At 40.0% G+C, this 6,956-nt stretch overlaps 1 long non-coding RNA gene across 1 annotated transcript in view; it reads right to left on the reverse strand.

Annotated features, from left to right (window-relative positions):
- LOC309508127 overlaps positions 1 to 6,114 on the reverse strand; it is a 746,145-nt gene extending 740,031 nt beyond the window's left edge. The window contains exon 1 of the long non-coding RNA XR_014209400.1: positions 5,986 to 6,114. This is a non-coding gene — a long non-coding RNA (uncharacterized lncRNA). The remainder of the gene's footprint in view (positions 1 to 5,985) is intronic.
- Between the last annotated feature and the right edge of the window lie 842 nt (positions 6,115 to 6,956).

The raw sequence follows: 6,956 nt of genomic DNA on the forward strand, positions 1-6,956 counted from the left end.
ATCCATTGGCTTCTTATGGACCCCACACCTGCGAGAGCCCTATTAAAGTCCTGTTCTCTGGCTGGGGGGGTGAGTGTGATGATGCAGGGAGATGAGATGAGGTGTGCAGAGAGCAGGTAACAGCAGGCCTGGTGTCAGTTCTCACATACGCCCTCACAGGCTTCGGCTTTAACTACGAACATTGACAGACCCTCACCCTACAACTGCAGCACTGCCAGGAAAGTGCCAGGCACTGCACAAATGCCACGGTGGCTTTGTGATGTGGGCTAATTTCGCCATCATCCATGCCAAGGTCGCCATCTGCAAACCCGCATTCCCATTTGAGAAAGGGTGCCAGATAATAACTCTTGGCTGCCAGAGGTGAAATGGTGCTTGGTAAGTCAAGCTAGACAGTTTCAAAGAGAGGTGGTAGACATAACACAGCATGTAAGACTCTGAGATATCTAGAAATACTGTTTTGTTTTCCTAATTTTATTATGCTATTAAGTGTTTGATTTATCAAAACAAGACAACTATTCACTTTTTAAAGGAATATTCAGAGTTCAATAGAATTTAAAGTTGGCATGAAATGGAAATGGCTATTGTCTTGAAATCGCGATTGTGGCGTATATCCAAATGAAAATGTAGGGCAGGATTTGATTTTGATTTTGAGTCATTTGCTGTGATGTCATGTGAGTGACAGGTTGCTGTAGAGGAGGGATTATTGGAAATATATGCACAGCTATATCATTTATAATAAAAACTTCAACCTTACATAAAACAAATGAGAATTGTCCATTTTGATTTCATGGTTAATTTAAGCTTAAGTCAACAAAATCTGTTGCATAACGCTGATTATCACAAAAATTATTTTGATTAGTTCCTAAAAAAACAGCAATTATAGTGGAGGTGAACTGGGCCAGATTTTGGAGGATTTAAAAACAGAAATATACCGTATATGAAGAAAATATGTATGAATATGAATTTCATAGAAGTATGAAAATTACATGAATTATTCAGTTCTATGCAGTATTATCTGAGCTGTAAGTCGTTCAATTTTATGGTAATTTTAGCCATTGCCATGATAACACAGTTGTAAATTGGATCTAAATTTACACAAGAGATCTTCTTTTTTTTTTTATCATGTTAACGTGCATGTTGTTTACATCTTGTTTTACTATTGAAACAGTGAGTATTTTTAACGTTTATGGATTGTACCGATAAGTGCCTTAACTGTAACTTTTTAGTTAAAGAGTTTAGTTTTTGTATTTTTGTTTGTTTGACAGAAACAAGTCAAAAATGTTTTATGGTAATCAACTATGCCACAAGTGCTGTCAATTGAGCTTAACTTCTATTAAACTGCAATATTGCTTTAATAGCTCATTAAAAAACACATCACATTTCATACAGCAGGTGCCAACTCATTTGATTACCACAAGAAATGAATGTAAGTCAACTGAAAGGAAGAACGGACTTGTTAATTATGTAAATAGAGCAAAGTGAGGAGCCCGGAAGGTTACAGGAGCTCTGTCATTTTGAACGGGTATGGCGGAGCGCGATAGTGCTGCAGTCTGGCGAGAAACCCTTGATATAATGACAGGTCAATTTGACTGGCTTTGTGATCTGGACCCTAGCAGTTCTGTTCTTACTCCCCCCTGGACTTTGATTTCTCCTTTGTTCTAGCGGTCTCCTTTCTGACATCTCCCGAGAATGAGAGATGCCACACAACCGCGACCCCTTTCGCACCCCAGTGACGACCTTTGGCTCCTGCGAGGATGACCTGTGACCCCGGACCTGACAGCTTGATTAATTGCAGAATGTTTATGATTTATGAGTATCTTCTCTGCATGATTAATGGGGCAACAGGTGGCACTGCCACGCAGCAAAAGGGGAAATATTGCAAAAGAGGGGCCAGACAATGTAAGGGATTGTGCAGAGGAAAAGCGTTTTGTCTGAAAATGGCTCCCACCTTGGTGGAACCATACATCATCTTGACTTTTTCTGAATGTGGCTGGTCTGTGGTTATCAGTAGCAGTGCTTCTTGAAAGGCTTCTCTTAAAGGTCCACCGCAGATTGATGCATACTAAAGAGTCACATGCATTAATCTTTGTAAACTCTTTGTGGAGTTCAAAAGGAAACATAAAAACTGTTGGCCAGGGAAACAGAGGGGAAGTAACCCATGCCAAAATTTCTCCCTGAGTCAGGATACCTCTTTCAGTGAAGGAATCCTCAGATAAGGGGTGAATTATTTAACTGGTCATTGTCCCAGATGCCTATGTAGCTGTGAATAGCGCCCCATAAGCAGCCCGAAAGACCCAGCGATGTCAGCCAAGTCACAGGGCCACATCAAAGTGTCCATTGAAAGCTAGAGGCCTGCTTGTTCAATGACCTGACAGCCTAGCAAGATAAGTCTGGTTTTGGGCAAGACACTTAGCGCACAACAGGACCAAAGGTCTCACACAGGTGACAAACTGACACAGCCACTGAGGAGGTCGTCTGTGACACTGGTTACTTCCACACGGGGCAGGTTGATTGGAGAGAATAACTGGGTATCTGGTGGCGGTCCCTCTGCGGCGAGCCCGTGTCAGTCTCACTGTCCGAACTGAAAGCGCATGGGGAGAGGTGGCTTTCATATTGACATGTACCAGCCTTGACCCCACACTTCAACGCTGACAGCTGACGAGAGATTGATGCTGCCATTTGGCCAGCATCAGTGTTCAGACCGGTCACCTTAAAGAAAATGAAATATTGACCCGTACACACAAGAGAACCGGTGGCTGTGTATACGGGGCCAATGACAAAATTAATGAAAAAAACATTGCCAAGTTTGATACTTTCATTTTATTTGGACTTTGGTTTCCTCTTCCAGGTTTTAATATTTCTCTCTCCCTCATTTAATTACTGTAAAGTTGTCCCAAACGTATTTGAACACATACACTACCATTTAAAAGTTTGAGGTCAGCATGATTTAATTTTCTTGATTTAAGAAATAATACATTTATTCCAAAAGGATGCATTTAATTGCTCAGAAGTGACATTTATGATGTTACAAGAAAATTCTACTTTCTGTTCATCAAAGAATCATGAAAAAAAAAACCATGTATTATGGTTTCCACAAAAATATTAAGCACTACAACCATTTTAACATTACAAATAATAAGAAATGTTTGTTGAGCACCAAATCAGCATATTAGAATGATTTCTGAAGGATCGTGTGACGCTGAAGACTGGGGTAATGATGATGAAAATTCGCTTTGCCTCAAACGAACACATTATATTTTAAAATATACTAAAATAGAGAAATGTAAAAATATTTCACAATATTACAGTAATTTATGTATTGGTGAGCATAGGAGACTTCTTTTAAAAACATTCAAAAAATCTTACCGATCTCAAACTATTGAACAGTCATGCTTCAAACTCTCCAAAATATCAAACCAGGAAGAATCTGCAAAGAAACATCACTTTTCGGAGCAATTTTTGCAATTATTATTATTATGCGTGTTTTTAATTTAATTTTGGCTTAAATGCCCAAATACGTTGAGGCCCTGACAGTAGCTTCATGTCATGCTCCTTTCCCAAATGATTACAGAAGAATGTGCAATTCCAGATATTTGCTGTTGTTCTCCGTGAGTGAAAATTAATTATCTGGGTGTCACAGAGGTTAATTTTGTTCGGGGACCTTTCGATTGAGAGGACACAACAGTGCTTACACCTCTACGGGCCCCTCATGACCCAGGCGCTGAACTGTGACATAGACAGTGACAGTAGTGTGGAACGTGGTCTTCGCCTTCACCGCTCTGCGTGCCTCAAAAGGGCCTGGACGTCCTCCAGCTGGGGAACCCGGGAAAACGCAGCAGCTAGCCTGAGCTCGCCATCTAAGCTGCCCACCTCGATTTTCCAGACCCGCTGAGAGGGTGTGGATGGCCCTCTATCCCTCCACTCCCCCACCCCCGGTGCCACAGACACCCAGCTCTACCCACCGCTGGCTGGCCCATATGTTTGGGCTGCACACAAGGTGGTTTCTCGGATACTGTGGTTGCTAATTATAAATTTAATTTGCATTTTAATTAGAATGGTGGAAAATTAAAGCCTGCCAGCTGGAGAATTTCAAAAAGCTTTCTCTCCCTCGCTCTGTGTCTTTCTTACTCTCTCAATAGCTTCAATTTGAGAAAGTGTGTTCTGCACTGTGTGATATATTTTTTTTTCCATAGCCTCCACTCTTCTAACTATATCTCTCTTGCACAAACAGTCTCATAAGTATTCGTATTCTTATTTTATTCATTAAAACGGGTTAACCAGGTTTCCATGCAGGCCCTCTCATTAATCAAAAGGTATTCCTTTCATACTGAAATACGTGAGCCCTCTGTTTAAATCACTTAACCTACTATCAGTGCTAGTTCAAAAGAAACACTGGCATCACTGTACAGTATATTTGATATGATTTTGATGCACACTGTTCACTAAATTAATCACTCTTTGATTTAAGTGTTTCACAGTATTGTGATGACTCTTTGTGTAACATCAGACAATATAAATGATACAAAATCAATCAAATGGTGTAAATCGGTTCACAAAACTAAAATTGAAACTCTAATGAATAATATCTACATGTGTGGCCTGATCATCCTGGGGGTTTCCGTCATTATTTTCCAATCTCCTTAATTTATCCTGCTCTCTGTTCTTTCCTGCCACTATCATTCTCATTCTCCCTCTCACCTCCCCTGGGTGTCCTTGCTCAATAATTGTCATTAATTGATTGACAGTCCTGATAGACCCAACTAACCCCAGCCCTGCTAAAATGACTATTTTTTTTTTTTTAATGAGAGCTTGTACATCCAATGACCTTGTCAGATTGTCAACTGTCAGCCAATCAGATGACTCCTATTCAGAATACATTTCTCTCATCCAGATCTTGTGCATAGCAATTCTGCACTGAATGACATTGAAAACAATGGGTAGGACAGAAGGTGCTCATGACCACCTTTAAAAAACAGTTATGAGAAATTCTTACAAACAGCACCGGCCTTCCATTTACTGCTGAAGTACGACTGAAATAAAATCTTTTTAAAAAATCTGTAGGGAAAACTTCAGGCAAAGCGCACATACTCTTCCATTCCACCCACTTTTTCAAAAGCAAATTATATCAATTGAAGAGGTGTGCGAGAAGGTGACAGCAAAATTTGGAATCTTTCAGTTCGCCTAACTTTACGGGAACAAAAGGACCGGTTTTTTTTTCAAGGCCGATTTTCAGCCAAAACTAAACTAAAAAAACAAAACAGTGTGCCGCATTTGGTGTGCCGTGTAAACCTTGGCATGTTTCAATATATCCAATCATATGAAAAAGAGCAGCCACTGCTAGCTTTGCAGTTTATGATGCAATTGAACATAAAACTCTAAAAAAAGCCATTATGCGCTGATGGTTATTGTGGCTGACACACTTTCCACTGCTACATGTGTTAAGTAAATGTAATGTATTGACGTGCTTCCAGGGTGTTTTGGTTTGGTAGTCTGCCAGCCTCGCTTTTGCACCTCTTTGTAGGCTTAGTTTGATCCGGTGTGAATAACATTTAGACACACACACACACATGCTCTCATTAGCATTCATTGGGCGGGCGGCAAAACAGCTCACCCTCTCTGCTCCGAAGGTGGCATTTGGCAAGGCCCAAATACACCTGGCGAAACTCGAAACCTTCCCCCTCCCACCTCATGACATTCATCACTGTTACCTTTTTATTCGCAGTCAAGTGTGTTAGTTTTCAACACCGTTGTCAAGTAATCTCAATTGCCAGACAGCCGTTGCATCTGCTGACCATTACCTGAAAAAGTTGTTTTAGATTTTTTTTTTTTTACTTTTTTTTTACTTATGTTTATATTTAATTTGATGAAAGGGAATAAGGTTAAAGTAAAAAACTAAACCATAATAATTAGATAAATTACATTGTAAAAGTGAAAGTGGTAACACTTTACAATAAGGTTCATTAGTTAACATTAGTTAATATTAACTAACATGAACTAACAATGAGAAATACATTTGTTACTGTATTAGTTAATCTTTGTTAATGTTAGTAAATAAAACTACAGCTGTTCGTTGTTTGTACATGTTAGTTCACAGTGCATTAACTAATGTTAACAAATACAACCTTTGATTTTAATAATGTATTAGTAAAAGTTGAAATTAATATGAATTAATAAATGCTGTAGAAGTATTGTTCATTCGTAGTTCATGTTAACTAAGGCAGTTAACTAATGTTAACTAATGAGCCTTATTGTAAAGTGTTACCGTGAAAGTCAATTGCTCTCTTTTACCTAACAGCTCCCAGTTAAACTGGCATGAGGAAGCCCCTCCTCCACAGGGTGGGCATCCATCCACACGGACCTAGAGCAACAGTGGCTATGTGTAAAGGCTTGGCAGAAGCTGTGCACACAATCTCCAGATCCTTGTGTGGACTGCTGTGTCTGTCACCCTCCATCACAATCTCCCAGTCTCAGGAGTTAAGGCACATCCATTCTGTTACTCCATCACAAACATCTCTGATCAGTTCCGTCCAATCTGTTTCCCGCACGCCGCTCTCGTCAGAACTGGAGTCTCTGCGCGTCGGCCCTGATGGCAGAGTCAACACCGGCTATGGGAGATTACAGAAAGGCGTTGTTCTGTGAGCAGAAAATAAACATCGGAAACTTTAACTTAAAAGTTTAAGGTAGCACGACGGTTTAGTGCATATTATACACAAAGGAACAGAGTTAATGGATATGCTTAGCCATAGACACAGTTCAGTCCATTATCGCAGAGAAAGAGGACATGGGAGGAAAAAAAGGGGAGAGTGTTAAACACTTTTTGAAGCCTTCACAAATCCTCTGAAAATGGCCTTCTGGAAGAGAATGTCTGTCTTGGTGGTTGGTTGGCAATTAATGGAGATTCGTATTTTAGTTGATCTACTTCCATTGTCAAATATTTGAGTCTAAGAAGTAGTGAG

Source organism: Leuciscus leuciscus (genome assembly GCF_965113295.1).
Source record: "Leuciscus leuciscus genome assembly, chromosome: 10".
In the NCBI taxonomy this organism is placed as follows: Eukaryota; Metazoa; Chordata; class Actinopteri; order Cypriniformes; family Leuciscidae; genus Leuciscus; species Leuciscus leuciscus.